The sequence below is a fragment of the Hyla sarda genome, chromosome 7 (genome assembly GCF_029499605.1).
Source record: "Hyla sarda isolate aHylSar1 chromosome 7, aHylSar1.hap1, whole genome shotgun sequence".
NCBI lineage: Eukaryota > Metazoa > Chordata > Amphibia > Anura > Hylidae > Hyla > Hyla sarda.
Window position 1 is genome coordinate 6,676,683 of NC_079195.1, and position 21,856 is coordinate 6,698,538.

Here is a 21,856-nt window from a genome sequence, read left to right on the forward strand (position 1 = left end):
TCCTTTACTGCCGACCTACAACCTCCAGCTTCTCCAAAACTACAACTCCCAGCATTCCCTGACAGTCTGTGACCCTGATAGAGCCTCTGGTCAGGGCAGAGCATTGTAAACCACTAAAACTAATTATACTGACAACACCGCAACTTTTATTGTTGAGCCACGCCTCATTTACATATGCCACGCCTCATTTACACATGTAACGCCTCATTTACATATGCCACGCCTCATTTACACATGCCACGCTTCATTTACATATGCCACGCCTCATTTACACATGTAACGCCTCATTTACATATGCCACGCCTCATTTACATATGCCACGCCTCATTTACATATGCCACGCCTCATTTACACATGTCACGCCTCATTTACACATGCCATGCCTCATTTACATATACCACACCTCATGTACACATACCACGCCTCATTTACACATTTAACGCCTCATTTACATATGCCACGCCTCATTTACATATGCCACGCATCATTTACACATGTCACGCCTCATTTACACATGCCACGCCTCATTTACACATGCCATGCCTCATTTACATATACCACACCTCATGTACACATACCACGCCTCATTTACACATGCCACGCCTCATTTACACATGTCACGCCTCATTTACACATGCAACGCCTCATGTACACATGCCATGCCTCATTTACACATGCTTCGCTTCATTTACATATGCCATGCCTCATTTACACATGCCACGCCTCATTTACACATGCCACGCCTCATGTACACATGCCTCGTCTCATTTACATATACCACGCCTCATTTACACATGCCACGCCTCAGTTACACATGCCACGCCTCATTTACATATGCCATGCCTCATTTGCACATGCCACACCTCATGTACACATGCCACGCCTCATTTACATATACCACGCCTCATTTACACATGCCACGCCTCAGTTACACATGCCACGCCTCATTTACATATGCCATGCCTCATTTGCACATGCCACGCCTCATGTACACAGGCATTGCCTCATTTACACAGGCCACGCCTCGTTTATACATGCCGCGCCTCATGTACACATGCCACGCCTCATTTACATATACCACACCTCATTTACACATGCCAGGCCTCATTTACATATACCACGCCTCATTTACATATACCACAGCTCATTTACACATGACACGCCTCATTTACATATGCCACGCCTCATTTACACATGCCACACCTCATTTACACATGCCACGCCTCATTTACACATGTCACGCCTCATTTACACATGCGACGCTTTATTTACACATGCCACGCCTCATGTACACATGCCACGCTTCATTTACATATGTCACACCTCATTTACATATGCCACACCTCATTTACACATGCCACGCCTCATTTACACATGCCACGCCTCAATTACACATACCACGCTTAATTTACATATACCACGCCCTATTTACACATGCAACGCCTCATTTACATATGCAATGCCTCATTTACATATGCCACGCCTCATTTACACATGCCATGCCTCATTTACATATGCCACGCCTCATTTACACATGCCACACCTCATTTACACATGCCACGCCTCATTTACACATGCCACGCTTCATTTACACATGCCACGCCTCATTTACATATGCCACACCTCATTTACATATGCCACCCTTCATTTACACATGCCACACCTCATGTACACATGCCACACCTCATTTACACATGCCACGCCTCATTTACACATGCCACGCTTAATTTACACATGCCACGCCTCAATTACACATGCCATGCTTCATTTACATATACAACGCCCCATTTACACTTGCAACGCCTCATTTACATTTGCAACGCCTCATTTACACATGCCACACCTCATTTACACATGCCACACCTCATTTACATATGCCACGCCTCATGTACACAGGCATTACCTCATTTACACATGCCACGCCTCATTTACACATGCCACGTCTCATTTACACATGCCACGCCTCATTTACACATGCCACGCCTCATGTACACATGCCACGCCTCATTTACATATGCCACTCCTCATGTACACATGCCACGCCTCATTTACATATGCCACGCCTCATGTACACATGCCACGCCTCATTTACATATGCCACTTCTCATGTACACATGCCACACCTCATGTACACAGGCATCTCCTCATTTACACATGCCACACCCCATTTACACATGCCACACCCCATTTTCACATGCCACCAGGGCTGTGGAGTCGGAGTCGGAGGAAATTTTGGATACCTGGAGTCGGAGTCTGCAAACAATGCACCGACTCCGACTAAATTTAGATTGGAATAAAAAAAAAAAAAAGCAAGTTTAAATGTCCAAATTCACAAAAAGTTATAATCAATGACTTCTCTACTGTAAGAATAAAGACCAATGCATGCAGAGCCTCACGTAACCGCAAAACCAACACGTTAAGTGACCGTGAAGAAGCTTTTCATGTGCTTCACTATATGGCACGCAACGCACAATTAGGAGCGGCAATACTTCTACTTTCCATAGTGTTGTGTTCTGCTGTTACGGGGAACCCATGGGTAACCTACCTCTCACTGATAAGGGGTTAAGGAAATATGTTTTCTGCAGGACTAGAGACACTTGTATAAGTGAATGGAGGGTCAATAGTTCAAGACTGAAGCTGTAAACCATTGGAAAAACTGCTGCCATTCAGCTAAGGCTATAAAAACTTGTAAACTCGATTGTTAGCTTAAAGGGGTTCTCCGCCCCTAGACACCTTATCCCCTATCCAAAGGATAGGGGATAAGATGTCAGATCACCGCTGTGATGTCACGGCCAGCCCCCTCAATACAAGTCTATGGGGGGGGGGGGGTGGCGGTCGGTTGCATTAAGGGGCCAGGCCGTGATGTCACAAGGGGCGGAGCCATGATGTCACGCTGCTCCGTCCCCTGTATCGCTCGTCATTACGCACAGAGCGAACTCGCTCTGTGTAGTAATGAAAGCGCGGTGCCGCAGCAGTGGGACCGCGGTGATCTGACATCTTATCCCCTATCCTTTGGATAGGTGATAAGATGTCTAGGGGCGGAGTATCCCTTTAAACATGACTATGGGATTCTACTAGGGAAATCATGTTTTAGAATAAATGCCCCTTCCTGGATCCTCCCACTGCCCTATCTTCAGCAGCAGATCAGCACACAAACTGTTCAATACAGAAGACTGTTGGCTTCCCAGCGAGTAGTCCCGTGGTAATGACAGGTATGTGGCCTTTCTTTCTTTCTTTCTTTCTTTCTTCAAGGAATGTATAAAATATATTCGCATAGTAATACAGAGGAGTCGGAAGTACAGAAAACGTCAGAGTCGGAACATTTATCTACCGACTCCACAGCCCTGCATGCCACGCCTCATTTACACATGCCACACCTCATTTACACATGCCACGCCTCATTTACACATACCACGCCTCATTTACATATGCCACGTCTCATGTACACATGCCACGCCTCATTTTACACATGCCACGCCTCATTTACACATGCCACGCCTCATTTACACACGCCACGCCTTATTTACACATGCCACGCCTCATTTACACACGCCACGCCTCATTTACACATGCCATGTCTCATTTACACATGCCACGCCTCATTTACACATGCCACGCCTCATTTACACATGCCACACCTCATTTACACATGCCACGCCTCATTTACACATGCCACGTCTCATTTACATATTCCAGGCCTCATGTACACATGCAACACCTCATTTACACATGCCACGCCTCATTTACATATGCCACGCCTCATGTACACATGCCACACCTCATGTACACATGCCACACCTCATGTACACATGTCACGCCTTCTTTACACATGCCATGCCTCATTTACATATGCCACGCCTCATGTACACAGGCATCGCCTCATTTACACATGCCACGCCTCATTTACATATGCCACGCCTCATTTACATATGCCATGCCTCATGTACACAGGCATCGCCTCATTTACACATGCCACACCCCATTTTCACATGCCACCAGGGCTGTGGAGTCGGAGTCGGAGGAAATTTTGGGTACCTGGAGTCTGAGTCGGCAAACAATGCACCGACTCCTACAAAATTTAGATTGGAATAAAAAAATTTAAAAAAGCAAGTTTAAATGTCCCAATTCACAAAAAGTTATAATCAATGACTTCTCTACTGTAAGAATAAAGACCAATGCATGCAGTGCCTCACGTAACCGCAAAACAAACACGTTAAGTGACCGTGAAGAAGCTTTTCATGTGCGTCACTATATGGCACGCAACGCACAATTAGGAGCGGCAATACTTCTACTTTCCATAGTGTTGTGTTCTGCTGTTACAGGGAACCCATGGGTAACCTACCTCTCACTGATAAGGGGTTAAGGAAATATGTTTTCTGCAGGACTAGAGACACTTGTATAAGTGAATGGAGGGTCAATAGTTCAAGACTGAAGCTGTAAACCATTGGAAAAACTGCTGCCATTCAGCTAAGGCTAGAAAAACTTGTAAACTCAATTGTTAGCTTAAAGGGGTTCTCCGCCCCTAGACACCTTATCCCCTATCCAAAGGATAGGGGATAAGATGTCAGATCGCCGCTGTGATGTCACGGCCAGCCCCCTCAATACAAGTCTATGGGAGGGGGCGTGGCGGTCGTCATTAAGGGACCAGGCCGTGATGTCATGAGGGGTGGAGCCATGATGTCACGCTTCTCCGTCCCCTGTATCGCCCGTCATTACGCACAGAGCGAACTTGCTCTGTGTAGTAATGAAAGCACGGTGCCGCAGCAGTGGGACCGTGGCGATCTGACATCTTATCTACCGACTCCACAGCCCTGCATGCCACGCCTCATTTACACATGCCACACCTCATTTACACATGCCACGCCTCATTTACACATACCACGCCTCATTTACATATGCCACGCCTCATGTACACATGCCACACCTCATTTACACATGCCACACCTCATTTACACATGCCACGCCTCATTTACACATGCCACGCCTCATTTACACATGCCAGGCCTCATGTACACATGCCACGCCTCATTTACACATGCCACGCCTCATGTACACATGCCACACCTCATGTACACATGCCACGCCTCATGTACACATGCCACGCCTCATTTACACATGCCACGCCTCATTTACACATGCCACACCTCATGTACACATGCCACGCCTCATGTACACATGCCACACCTCATGTACACATGCCACACCTCATGTACACATGCCACGCCTCATTTACACATGCCACGCCTCAGGTACACAGGCAACGCCTCATGTACACAAGCCACGCCTCGAACACATGTCACGCCTCATGTACACAGGCAACGCCTCATTTACACATGCTACGCCTCATTTACACATGTCACGCCTCATTTAAATATGCCACGCCTCATGTACACATGCCACGGCTCATTTACACATGCCACGCCTCATGTACACAGGCAACGCCTCATGTACACAGGCCACGCCTCAAACACATGTCACGCCTCATGTACACAGGCTATGCCTCATTTATTCATGCTATGCCTCATTTACACATGCCACACCTCATTTACACATGCCACGCCTCAACTACACATACCACGGCTCATCTACACTTGCCACGCCTCATGTACACAGGCAACGCCTCATTTACACATGTCACGCCTCATTTACACATGCCATGCCTCATTTACACAGGCAACGCCTCATTTACACAAGCCGCGCCTCATTTACACATGCCGCGCCTCATTTACACAAGCCACGCCTCATGTTCACAGGCATCGCCTTATTTACACATGCCACGCCTCACATTCCACACCCTATTTTCACATGGCACCCCTCATTTACAAATGTTACTTATTTACACATGCCACGCCTCATCTGCACATGCCACACCTCATTTACACGTCTTGCCTAATTTACATGTTATGCCTCATTTACACATGTCACAGCTCAAATATATATATATAACCTAATTTGCACGTCACACCTCACTTCTATATACCACACCTCACTTCTATATACCACACCTCACTTCTGTATACCACACCTCACTTCTATATACCACACCTCACTTCTATATACCACACCTCACTTCTGTATACCACACCTCACTTCTATATACCACACCGCACTTCTATATACCACACCTCACTTCTATATACCACACCTCACTTCTGTATACCACACCTTACTTCTATATACCACACCTCACTTCTATATACCACACCTCACTTCTGTATACCACACCGCACTTCTATATACCACACCTCACTTCTATATACCACACCTCACTTCTGTATACCACACCGCACTTCTATATACCACACCTCACTTCTATATACCACACCTCACTTTTATATACCACACCTCACTTCTATATACCACACCTCACTACTGTATAGCACACCTCACTTCTATATACCACACCTCACTTCTGTATACCACACCTCACTTCTGTATACCACACCTCACTTCTATATACCACGCCTCATTTACACATGCCACACCTCACTTCTATATACCACACCTCACTTCTATATACCACACCTCACTTCTATATACCACACCTCACTTCTGTATACCACACCTCACTTCTATATACCACACCTCACTTCTATATACCACACCTCACTTCTGTATACCACACCTCACTTCTATATACCACACCTCACTTCTGTATACCACACCTCACTTCTGTATACCACACCTCACTTCTATATACCACACCTCACTTCTATATACCACACCTCACTTCTGTATACCACACCTCACTTCTATATACCACACCTCACTTCTATATACCACACCTCACTTCTATATACCACACCTCACTTCAGTATACCACACCTCACTTCTGTATACCTCACCTCACTTCTACATACCACACCTCACTTCTATATACCACACCTCACTTCTGTATACCTCACCTCACTTCTATATACCACACCTCACTTCTGTATACCACACCTCACTTCTGTATACCACACCTCACTTCTGTATACCACACCTCACTCACATATACCACACCTCACTTCTATATACCACACCTCACTTCTGTATACCACACCTCACTTCTATATACCACACCTCACTTCTATATACCACACCTCACTTCTGTATACCACACCTCTCTTCTGTATACCACTCCTCACTTCTATATACCACACCTCACTTCTGTATACCACACCTCACTTCTATATACCACACCTCACTTCTGTATACCACACCTCACTTCTGTATACCACACCTCACTTCTGTATACCACACCTCACTTCTATATACCACACCTCACTTCAGTATACCACACTTCACTTCTATATACCACACCTCACTTCTGTATACCACACCTCACTTCTGTATACCACACCTCACTTCTATATACAACGCCTCACTTCTATATACCACACCTCACTTCTTTATACCACACCTCACTTCTATATACCACACCTCACTTCTGTATACCACACCTCACTTCTGTATACCACACCTCACTTCTGTATACCACACCTCTCTTCTATATACCACACCTCACTTCTATATACTACACCTCACTTCTATATACAACGCCTCACTTCTATATACCACACCTCACTTCTGTATACCACACCTCACTTCTGTATACCACACCTCACTTCTGTATACCACACCTCACTCACATATACCACACCTCACTTCTATATACCACACCTCACTTCTGTATACCACACCTCACTTCTATATACCACACCTCACTTCTATATACCACACCTCACTTCTGTATACCACACCTCTCTTCTGTATACCACTCCTCACTTCTATATACCACACCTCACTTCTGTATACCACACCTCACTTCTATATACCACACCTCACTTCAGTATACCACACCTCACTTCTATATACCACACCTCACTTCTATATACCACACCTCACTTCTGTATACCACACCTCACTTCTGTATACCACACCTCACTTCTATATACAACACCTCACTTCTATATACCACACCTCACTTCTATATACCACACCTCACTTCAGTATACCACATCTCACTTCTATATACCACACATCACTTCTGTATATCACACCTCACTTCTGTATACCACACCTCACTTCTATATACAACGCCTCACTTCTATATACCACACCTCACTTCTTTATACCACACCTCACTTCTGTATACCACACCTCACTTCTGTATACCACACCTCACTTCTATATACCACACCTCTCTTCTATATACCACACCTCACTTCTATATACTACACCTCACTTCTATATACAACGCCTCACTTCTATATACCACACCTCACTTCTGTATACCACACCTCACTTCTGTATACCACACCTCACTTCTGTATACCACACCTCACTACTGTATACCACACCTCACTTCTATATACCACACCTCACTCACATATACCACACCTCACTTCTATATACCACACCTCACTTCTGTATACCACACCTCACTTCTGTATACCACACCTCACTTCTATATACCACACCTCACTTCTATATACCACACCTCATTTCTATATACCACACCTCACTTCTATATACCACACCTCACTTCTATATACCACACCTCACTTCTATATACCACACCTCACTTCTGTATACCTCACCTCACTTCTATATACCACACCTCACTTCTGTATACCACACCTCACTTCTGTATACCACACCTCACTTCTGTATACCACACCTCACTCACATATACCACACCTCACTTCTATATACCACACCTCACTTCTGTATACCACACCTCACTTCTATATACCACACCTCACTTCTATATACCACACCTCACTTCTGTATACCACACCTCTCTTCTGTATACCACTCCTCACTTCTATATACCACACCTCACTTCTGTATACCACACCTCACTTCTATATACCACACCTCACTTCTGTATACCACACCTCACTTCTGTATACCACACCTCACTTCTGTATACCACACCTCACTTCTATATACCACACCTCACTTCAGTATACCACACCTCACTTCTATATACCACACCTCACTTCTGTATACCACACCTCACTTCTGTATACCACACCTCACTTCTATATACAACGCCTCACTTCTATATACCACACCTCACTTCTTTATACCACACCTCACTTCTGTATACCACACCTCACTTCTGTATACCACACCTCTCTTCTATATACCACACCTCACTTCTATATACTACACCTCACTTCTATATACAACGCCTCACTTCTATATACCACACCTCACTTCTGTATACCACACCTCACTTCTGTATACCACACCTCACTTCTGTATACCACACCTCACTCACATATACCACACCTCACTTCTATATACCACACCTCACTTCTGTATACCACACCTCACTTCTATATACCACACCTCACTTCTATATACCACACCTCACTTCTGTATACCACACCTCTCTTCTGTATACCACTCCTCACTTCTATATACCACACCTCACTTCTGTATACCACACCTCACTTCTATATACCACACCTCACTTCAGTATACCACACCTCACTTCTATATACCACACCTCACTTCTATATACCACACCTCACTTCTGTATACCACACCTCACTTCTATATACCACACCTCACTTCAGTATACCACACCTCACTTCTATATACCACACCTCACTTCTATATACAACGCCTCACTTCTATATACCACACCTCACTTCTATATACCACACCTCACTTCAGTATACCACACCTCACTTCTATATACCACACCTCACTTCTGTATACCACACCTCACTTCTGTATACCACACCTCACTTCTATATACAACGCCTCACTTCTATATACCACACCTCACTTCTTTATACCACACCTCACTTCTGTATACCACACCTCACTTCTGTATACCACACCTCACTTCTGTATACCACACCTCTCTTCTATATACCACACCTCACTTCTATATACTACACCTCACTTCTATATACAATGCCTCACTTCTATATACCACACCTCACTTCTGTATACCACACCTCACTTCTGTATACCACACCTCACTTCTGTATACCACACCTCACTCACATATACCACACCTCACTTCTATATACCACACCTCACTTCTGTATACCACACCTCATTTCTATATACCACACCTCACTTCTATATACCACACCTCACTTCTGTATACCACACCTCTCTTCTGTATACCACTCCTCACTTCTATATACCACACCTCACTTCTGTATACCACACCTCTCTTCTGTATACCACTCCTCACTTCTATATACCACACCTCACTTCTGTATACCACACCTCCCTTCTATATACCACACGTCACTTCTATATACCACACCTCACTTCTGTATACCACACCTCACTTCTGTATACCACACCTCACTTCTATATACCACACCTCACTTCTATATACCACACCTCACTTCTATATACCACACCTCACTTCTGTATACCACACCTCACTTCTGTATACCACACCTCACTTCTATATACCACACCTCACTTCTATATACCACACCTCACTTCTATATACCACACCTCACTTCTATATACCACACCTCACTTCTGTATACCACACCTCACTTCTATATACCACACCTCACTTCTGTATACCACACCTCACTTCTATATACCACACCTCACTTCAGTATACCACACCTCACTTCTGTATACCACACCTCACTTCTGTATACCACACCTCACTTCTATATACCACACCTCACTTCTGTATACCACACCTCACTTCTATATACCACACCTCACTTCTGTATACCACACCTCACTTCTATATACCACACCTCACTTCTGTATACCACTCCTCACTTCTATATACCACACCTCACTTCTGTATACCACACCTCACTTCTATATACCACACCTCACTTCTATATACCACACCTCACTTCAGTATACCACACCTCACTTCAGTATACAACACCTCACTTCTATATACCACACCTCACTTCTGTATACCACTCCTCACTTCTATATACCACACCTCACTTCTGTATACCACTCCTCACTTCTATATACCACACCTCACTTCTATTTACCACACCTCACTTCTATATACCACACCTCACTTCAGTATACCACACCTCACTTCTATATACCACACCTCACTTCAGTATACCACACCTCACTTCAGTATACCACACCTCACTTCAGTATACCACACCTCACTTCTATATACCACACCTCACTTCAGTATACCACACCTCACTTCAGTATACCACACCTCACTTCTATATACCACACCTCACTTCTGTATACCACACCGCACTTCTATATACCACACCTCACTTCTATATACCACACCTCACTTCTGTATACCACACCTCACTTCTATATACCACACCTCACTTCTATATACCACACCTCACTTCTATATACCACACCTCACTTCAGTATACAACACCTCACTTCTATATACCACACCTCACTTCTGTATACCACACCTCACTTCAGTATACAACACCTCACTTCTATATACCACACCTCACTTCTGTATACCACTCCTCACTTCTATATACCACACCTCACTTCTGTATACCACTCCTCACTTCTATATACCACACCTCACTTCTATATACCACACCTCACTTCTATATACCACACCTCACTTCTGTATACCACACCTCACTTCTGTATACCACACCTCACTTCTATATACCACACCTCAATTCTATTTAACACACCTCACTTCAGTATACCACACCTCACTTCAGTATACCACACCTCACTTCTATATACCACACCTCACTTCTATATACCACACCTCACTTCTATATACCACACCTCACTTCTGTATACCACACCTCACTTCTGTATACCACACCTCACTTCTGTATACCACACTTCACTTCTATATACCACACCTCACTTCTGTATACCACACCTCACTTCTGTATACCACACCTCACTTCTATATACCACACCTCACTTCTGTATACCACACCTCACTTCTGTATACCACACCTCACTTCTGTATACCACACCTCACTTCTATATACCACACCTCACTTCTGTATACCACACCTCACTTCTATATACCACACCTCACTTCTGTATACCACACCTCACTTCTGTATACCACACCTCACTTCTATATACCACGCCTCACTTCTGTATATCACACCTCACTTCTATATACCACACCTCACTTCTGTATACCACACCTCACTTCTATATACCACACCTCACTTCTGTATACCACACCTCACTTCTATATACCACACCTCACTTCTATATACCACACCTCACTTCTATATACCACACCTCACTTCTGTATACCACACCTCACTTCTGTATACCACTCCTCACTTCTATATACCACACCTCACTTCTGTATACCACACCTCACTTCTGTATACCACACCTCACTTCTGTATACCACACCTCACTTCAGTATACCACACCTCACTTCTGTATACCACACCTCACTTCTGTATACCACACCTCACTTCTATATACCACACCTCACTTCTGTATACCACACCTCACTTCTGTATACCACACCTCACTTCTATATACCACACCTCACTTCAGTATACCACACCTCACTTCTATATACCACACCTCACTTCTGTATACCACACCTCACTTCTGTATACCACACCTCACTTCTATATACCACACCTCACTTCAGTATACCACACCTCACTTCTGTATACCACACCTCACTTCTATATACCACACCTCACTTCAGTATACCACACCTCACTTCTATATACCACACCTCACTTCTATATACCACACCTCACTTCTATATACCTCACTTCTATATACCACACCTCACTTCTGTATACCACACCTCACTTCTGTATACCACACCTCACTTCTATATACCACACCTCACTTCTATATACCACACCTCACTTCTATATACCACACCTCACTTCTGTATACCACACCTCACTTCTGTATACCACACCTCACTTCTATATACCACACCTCACTTCTATATACCTCACTTCTATATACCACACCTCACTTCTGTATACCACACCTCACTTCTGTATACCACACCTCACTTCTATATACCACACCTCACTTCTATATACCACACCTCACTTCTATATACCACACCTCACTTCTGTATACCACACCTCACTTCTGTATACCACACCTCACTTCTATATACCACACCTCACTTCTATATACCACACCTCACTTCTGTATACCACACCTCACTTCTGTATACCACTCCTCACTTCTATATACCACACCTCACTTCTGTATACCACACCTCACTTCTATATACCACACCTCACTTCTGTATACCACACCTCACTTCTATATACCACACCTCACTTCTATATACCACACCTCACTTCTATATACCACACCTCACTTCAGTATACCACACCTCACTTCAGTATACAACACCTCACTTCTATATACCACACCTCACTTCTGTATACCACTCCTCACTTCTATATACCACACCTCACTTCTGTATACCACACCTCACTTCTATATACCACACCTCACTTCTATATACCACACCTCACTTCTATATACCACACCTCACTTCTATTTACCACACCTCACTTCAGTATACCACACCTCACTTCAGTATACCACACCTCACTTCTATATACCACACCTCACTTCTGTATACCACACCGCACTTCTATATACCACACCTCACTTCAGTATACCACACCTCACTTCTGTATACCACACCTCACTTCTATATACCACACCTCACTTCTGTATACCACACCTCACTTCTGTATACCACACCTCACTTCTGTATACCACACTTCACTTCTATATACCACACCTCACTTCTATATACCACACCTCACTTCTGTATACCACACCTCACTTCTGTATACCACACCTCACTTCTATATACCACACCTCACTTCAGTATACCACACCTCACTTCTATATACCACACCTCACTTCAGTATACCACACCTCACTTCTGTATACCACACCTCACTTCTGTGTACCACACCTCACTTCTGTGTACCACACCTCACTTCTGTATACCACACCTCACTTCTGTATACCACACCGCACTTCTATATACCACACCTCACTTCTGTATACCACACCTCACTTCTGTATACCACACCTCACTTCTATATACCACACCTCACTTCAGTATACCACACCTCACTTCTATATACCACACCTCACTTCTATATACCACACCTCACTTCTATATACCTCACTTCTATATACCACACCTCACTTCTGTATACCACACCTCACTTCTGTATACCACACCTCACTTCTATATACCACACCTCACTTCTATATACCACACCTCACTTCTATATACCACACCTCACTTCTGTATACCACACCTCACTTCTGTATACCACACCTCACTTCTATATACCACACCTCACTTCTATATACCTCACTTCTATATACCACACCTCACTTCTGTATACCACACCTCACTTCTGTATACCACACCTCACTTCTATATACCACACCTCACTTCTATATACCACACCTCACTTCAGTATACCACACCTCACTTCTATATACCACACCTCACTTCTATATACCACACCTCACTTCTATATACCTCACTTCTATATACCACACCTCACTTCTGTATACCACACCTCACTTCTGTATACCACACCTCACTTCTATATACCACACCTCACTTCTATATACCACACCTCACTTCTATATACCACACCTCACTTCTGTATACCACACCTCACTTCTGTATACCACACCTCACTTCTATATACCACACCTCACTTCTATATACCTCACTTCTATATACCACACCTCACTTCTGTATACCACACCTCACTTCTGTATACCACACCTCACTTCTATATACCACACCTCACTTCTATATACCACACCTCACTTCTGTATACCACACCTCACTTCTGTATACCACACCTCACTTCTATATACCACACCTCACTTCTATATACCACACCTCACTTCTGTATACCACACCTCACTTCTGTATACCACTCCTCACTTCTATATACCACACCTCACTTCTGTATACCACACCTCACTTCTATATACCACACCTCACTTCTATATACCACACCTCACTTCAGTATACCACACCTCACTTCAGTATACAACACCTCACTTCTATATACCACACCTCACTTCTGTATACCACTCCTCACTTCTATATACCACACCTCACTTCTGTATACCACACCTCACTTCTATATACCACACCTCACTTCTATATACCACACCTCACTTCTATATACCACACCTCACTTCTATTTACCACACCTCACTTCAGTATACCACACCTCACTTCAGTATACCACACCTCACTTCTATATACCACACCTCACTTCTGTATACCACACCGCACTTCTATATACCACACCTCACTTCAGTATACCACACCTCACTTCTGTATACCACACCTCACTTCTATATACCACACCTCACTTCTGTATACCACACCTCACTTCTGTATACCACACCTCACTTCTGTATACCACACTTCACTTCTATATACCACACCTCACTTCTGTATACCACACCTCACTTCTGTATACCACACCTCACTTCTATATACCACACCTCACTTCTGTATACCACACCTCACTTCTGTATACCACACCTCACTTCTATATACCACACCTCACTTCTATATACCACACCTCACTTCTATATACCACACCTCTCTTCTATATACCACACCTCACTTCAGTATACCACACCTCACTACTGTATAGCACACCTCACTTCTATATACCACACCTCACTTCTATATACCACACCTCACTTCTATATACCACACCTCACTTCTATATACCACACCTCACTTCTATATACCACACCTCACTTCTATATACCACACCTCACTTCTATATACCACACCTCTCTTCTATATACCACACCTCACTTCAGTATACCACACCTCACTACTGTATAGCACACCTCACTTCTATATACCACACCTCACTTCTATATACCACACCTCACTTCTATATACCACACCTCACTTCTATATACCACACCTCACTTCTGTATACCTCACCTCACTTCTGTATACCACACCTCACTTCTGTATACCACACCTCTCTTCTATATACCACACCTCACTTCTATATGCCACACCTCACTTCTATATACCACACCTCACTTCTATATACCACACCTCACTTCTATATACCACACCTCACTTCTATATACCACACCTCTCTTCTGTATACCACACCTCTCTTCTGTATACCACACCTCACTTCTGTATACCACACCTCACTTCTATATACCACACCTCTCTTCTGTATACCACACCTCACTTCTGTATACCACACCATACTTAATATACCACACCTCACTTCTATATACCACACCTCACTTCTATATACCACACCTCACTTCTATATACCACACCTCACTTCTGTATACCACTCCTCACTTCTATATACCACACCTCACTTCTATATACCACACCTCACTTCTATATACCACACCTCACTTCTATATACCACACCTCACTTCTATATACCACACCTCACTTCAGTATACCACACCTCACTTCAGTATACCACACCTCACTTCTATATACCACACCTCACTTCTGTATACCACACCTCACTTCTATATACCACACCTCTCTTCTGTATACCACACCTCACTTCTGTATACCACACCATACTTAATATACCACACCTCACTTCTATATACCACACCTCACTTCTATATACCACACCTCACTTCTATATACCACACCTCACTTCTGTATACCACTCCTCACTTCTATATACCACACCTCACTTCTATTTACCACACCTCACTTCTGTATACCACACCTCACTTCTATATACCACACCTCACTTCTATATACCACACCTCACTTCAGTATACCACACCTCACTTCAGTATACCACACCTCACTTCTATATACCACACCTCACTTCTGTATACCACACCTCACTTCTATATACCACACCTCACTTCTATATACCACACCTCACTTCTATATACCACACCTCACTTCAGTATACCACACCTCACTTCAGTATACCACACCTCACTTCTATATACCACACCTCACTTCTGTATACCACACCGCACTTCTATATACCACACCTCACTTCAGTATACCACACCTCACTTCTGTATACCACACCTCACTTCTATATACCACACCTCACTTCTGTATACCACACCTCACTTCTGTATACCACACCTCACTTCTGTATACCACACTTCACTTCTATATACCACACCTCACTTCTGTATACCACACCTCACTTCTGTATACCACACCTCACTTCTATATACCACACCTCACTACTGTATAGCACACCTCACTTCTATATACCACACCTCACTTCTATATACCACACCTCACTTCTATATACCACACCTCACTTCTATATACCACACCTCTCTTCTGTATACCACACCTCACTTCTGTATACCACACCTCTCTTCTATATACCACACCTCACTTCTATATGCCACACCTCACTTCTATATACCACACCTCACTTCTATATACCACACCTCTCTTCTGTATACCACACCTCACTTCTGTATACCACACCATACTTAATATACCACACCTCACTTCTATATACCACACCTCACTTCTATATACCACACCTCACTTCTATATACCACACCTCACTTCTGTATACCACTCCTCACTTCTATATACCACACCTCACTTCTATATACCACACCTCACTTCTATATACCACACCTCACTTCAGTATACAACACCTCACTTCTATATACCACACCTCACTTCTGTATACCACTCCTCACTTCTATATACCACACCTCACTTCTGTATACCACTCCTCACTTCTATATACCACACCTCACTTCTATATACCACACCTCACTTCTATATACCACACCTCACTTCAGTATACCACACCTCACTTCAGTATACCACACCTAACTTCTATATACCACACCTCACTTCTGTATACCACACCGCACTTCTATATACCACACCTCACTTCTATATACCACACCTCACTTCTGTATACCACACCTCACTTCTATATACCACACCTCACTTCTATATACCACACCTCACTTCTATATACCACACCTCACTTCAGTATACAACACCTCACTTCTATATACCACACCTCACTTCTGTATACCACACCTCACTTCAGTATACAACACCTCACTTCTATATACCACACCTCACTTCTGTATACCACTCCTCACTTCTATATACCACACCTCACTTCTATTTACCACACCTCACTTCAGTATACCACACCTCACTTCAGTATACCACACCTCACTTCTGTATACCACTCCTCACTTCTATATACCACACCTCACTTCTGTATACCACACCTCACTTCTATATACCACACCTCACTTCTATATACCACACCTCACTTCTGTATACCACACCTCACTTCTGTATACCACACCTCACTTCTGTATACCACACTTCACTTCTATATACCACACCTCACTTCTGTATACCACACCTCACTTCTGTATACCACACCTCACTTCAGTATACCACACCTCACTTCTATATACCACACGTCACTTCTGTATACCACTCCTCACTTCTATATACCACACCTCACTTCAGTATACCACACCTCACTTCTATATACCACACCTCACTTCTATATACCACACCTCACTTCTATATACCACACCTCACTTCTGTATACCACACCTCACTTCTGTATACCACACCTCACTTCTGTATACCACACCTCACTTCTATATACCACACCTCACTTCTATATACCACACCTCACTTCTATCTACCACACCTCTCTTCTATATACCACACCTCACTTCTATATACCACACCTCTCTTCTATATACCACACCTCACTTCTATATACCACACCTCACTTCTGTATACCACACCTCTCTTCTGTATACCACACCTCACTTCTGTATACCACACCTCTCTTCTGTATACCACACCTCACTTCTATATGCCACACCTCACTTCTATATACCACACCTCACTTCTATATACCACACCTCTCTTCTGTATACCACACCTCACTTCTGTATACCACACCACACTTAATATACCACACCTCACTTCTATATACCACACCTCACTTCTATATACCACACCTCACTTCTATATACCACACCTCACTTCTATATACCACTCCTCACTTCTATATACCACACCTCACTTCTGTATACCACACCTCACTTCTATATACCACACCTCACTTCTATATACCACACCTCACTTCTGTATACCACACCTCACTTCTGTATACCACACCTCACTTCTGTATACCACACCTCACTTCTGTATACCACACCTCACTTCTGTATACCACACGTCACTTCTATATACCACACGTCACTTCTGTATACCACACCTCACTTCTATATACCACACCTCACTTCTGTATACCACACGTCACTTTTATATACCACACGTCACTTCTATATACCACACGTCACTTCTATATACCACACCTCACTTCTATATACCACACGTCACTTCTATATACCACACGTCACTTCTATATACCACACGTCACTTCTGTATACCACACCTCACTTCTGTATACCACACGTCACTTCTATATACCACACGTCACTTCTGTATACCACACCTCACTTCTGTATACCACACCTCACTTCTGTATACCACACGTCACTTCTATATACCACACGTCACTTCTGTATACCACACCTCACTTCTATATACCACACCTCACTTCTGTATACCACTCCTCACTTCTATATACCACGCCTCACTTCTGTATATCACACCTCACTTCTATATACCACACCTCACTTCTATATACCACACCTCACTTCTGTATACCACACCTCACTTCTATATACCACACCTCACTTCTGTATACCACACCTCACTTTTATATACCACACGTCACTTCTGTATACCACACGTCACTTTTATATACCACACCTCACTTCTGTATACCACACGTCACTTTTATATACCACACGTCACTTCTATATACCACACCTCACTTCTATATACCACACCTCACTTCTGTATACCACACGTCACTTTTATATACCACACGTCACTTCTATATACCACACGTCACTTCTATATACCACACGTCACTTCTGTATACCACACCTCACTTCTATATACCACACCTCACTTCTGTATACCACACGTCACTTTTATATACCACACCTCACTTCTATATACCACACGTCACTTCTATATACCACACGTCACTTCTGTATACCACACCTCACTTCTATATACCACACCTCACTTCTGTATACCACACGTCACTTTTATATACCACACCTCACTTCTATATACCACACGTCACTTCTATATACCACACCTCACTTCTATATACCACACCTCACTTCTGTATACCACACCTCACTTCTGTATACCACACCTCACTTCTATATACCTCACCTAACTTCTGTATACCACACCTCACTTCTATATACCACACCTCACTTCTGTATACCACACCTCACTTCTATATACCACACCTCACTTCTATATACCACACCTCACTTCTATATACCACACCTCACTTCTATATACCACACCTCACTTCTGTATACCACACCTCACTTCTATATACCACACCTCACTTCTATATACCACACCTCACTTCTGTATACCTCACCTCACTTCTATATACCACACCTCACTTCTGTATACCACACCTCACTTCTGTATACCTCACCTCACTTCTATATACCACACCTCACTTCTGTATAGCACACCTCACTTCTATATACCACACCTCACTTCTGTATACCTCACCTCACTTCTATATACCACACCTCACTTCTATATACCACACCTCACTTCTGTATACCTTACCTCACTTCTGTATACCACACCTCACTCACATATACCACACCTCACTTCTGTATACCACACCTCACTTCTATATACCACACCTCACTTCTGTATACCACACCTCACTTCTGTATACCACACCTCACTTCTATATACCACACCTCACTTCTATATACCACACCTCACTTCTGTATACCACACCTCACTTCTGTATACCACACCTCACTCACATATACCACACCTCACTTCTGTATACCACACCTCACTTCTATATACCACACCTCACTTCTATATACCACACCTCACTTCTGTATACCACACCTCTCTTCTATATACAACGCCTCACTTCTATATACCACACCTCACTTCTGTATACCACACCTCACTCACATATACCACACCTCACTTCTGTATACCACACCTCACTTCTGTATACCACACCTTACTTCTATATACCACACCTCACTTCTGTATACCACACCTCACTTCTATATACCACACCTCACTTCTATATACCACACCTCACTTCTGTATACCACACCTCACTTCTATATACCACACCTCACTTCTATATACCACACCTCACTTCTATATACCACACCTCACTTCTGTATACCACACCTCACTTCTATACACCACACCTCACTTCTATATACCACACCTCACTTCTGTATACCACACCTCACTTCTATATACCACACCTCACTTCTGTATACCACACCTCACTTCTATATACCTCACTTCTATATACCACACCTCACTTCTATATACCACACCTCACTTCTATATACCACACCTCACTTCTGTATACCACACCTCACTTCTATATACCACACCTCACTTCTATATACCACACCTCACTTCTGTATACCACACCTCACTTCTATATACCACACCTCACTTCTATATACCACACCTCACTTCTATATACCACACCTCACTTCTATATACCTCACTTCTATATACCACACCTCACTTCTATATACCACACCTCACTTCTGTATACCACACCTCACTTCTATATACCACACCTCACTTCTATATACCACACCTCACTTCTGTATACCACACCTCACTTCTATATACCACACCTCACTTCTATATACCACACCTCACTTCTATATACCACACCTCACTTCTATATAC

General features: G+C 43.4%; 1 protein-coding gene across 1 annotated transcript in view; it reads left to right on the forward strand.

Moving 5' to 3' along the window:
- Window positions 1-21,856, forward strand: part of NPHS2 (NPHS2 stomatin family member, podocin) — a 53,856-nt gene that overhangs the window by 140 nt on the left and 31,860 nt on the right. The gene's annotated exons all lie outside the window — the stretch shown is intronic.